Source organism: Rhinopithecus bieti, unplaced genomic scaffold (assembly GCF_001698545.2).
Source record: "Rhinopithecus bieti isolate Rb0 unplaced genomic scaffold, ASM169854v2 scaffold_9769, whole genome shotgun sequence".
Classification (NCBI taxonomy): Eukaryota; Metazoa; Chordata; class Mammalia; order Primates; family Cercopithecidae; genus Rhinopithecus; species Rhinopithecus bieti.
In genome coordinates, this window is record NW_016806163.1 from 54,507 (window position 1) to 55,564 (window position 1,058).

A 1,058-nucleotide genomic window follows, 5' to 3' on the forward strand; every position below is an offset into this window, starting at 1 on the left:
CCCAAGTGTAGTGTCTGGACTTTCCACGAAGCTTGACCTGGAACGGGCAGCGTCTCCATCCCCATCCTGCCCATCCAGGACAAGTCCGGGAGTGGCCGGCGGCCTCCGACAGCAGAAACCAACTCATGAGGCGGAAGGTAAGGAAGACAGAAGTGGAGGGCAGAGCTGGGCTCTGTCTGGGGAGAGGGCAGGAGACGAGTGTTCGTGTACCATGGAAAGGGGAAGTCACATACGTGCAACTGTGGCGCTGGGGGTCCTGTTCTCCGATGCTACACAAATACGCCCGAAAAGCTCAGTGACAGGGCCCAGGCAGGATGGTCCTGGCTGCCTGTGATGGCGGAAGGCCTCCTTGACTCCCTCTGTTCATGCAGCAGGGCAGAAAACATCCCCACGGGGGCCCACGGCACTGGGAAGGGAATCAGCAATAGCTCCCGGAAGAACAGTGGAACCTTCAGGCAGGTGAAGACCGTGGCAGCGCCAGCCCTGGCTCCGTCTCATGCCTTCTCACCGCGCTGCAGCTGCACTGGCAAGGGAAGTGGAGGCAGAAGTCCCCGAATGCTGCGTGGGGTCTTTGTCTCCACCCACTCATCTCCTGCAAGGCTTTAAGGGGGGAGAAGGCAGCAGAGGGTGGGGCAGGGAGGAAACTCCACTCCTCCAGTGACAGCCGAGAAAGCTCACCCTCCCCAAGACAAATCACCAAGAAGCTGAAGGGGACAGAGGTCCCTTCCAGGAAGCACTGAAGACCGGAAAACCATCCCGAATCAGAGACTCAGAGACTAAGCACAGAAATGCACAGCCCTCCGAAAATGAATTCAGGAAGAAAGCATCAGAAAAGAATTGGTTTTGGAAATGAATAAATTGCAAGGTGCCAAAGACCCTCATTAAAGTCGGAGGAGAGGCACTGAGGGCAGGAAAACAAGATGAAACAAGACGTGAAACTGCCAAACACGGCACAGAATGCGGGAGATGAAAGAAGATGGGAAACCGCGGAACACGGCACAGAATGCGGGAGATGAAAGAAGATGGGAAACCGCGGAACACGGCACAGAATGCGGGAG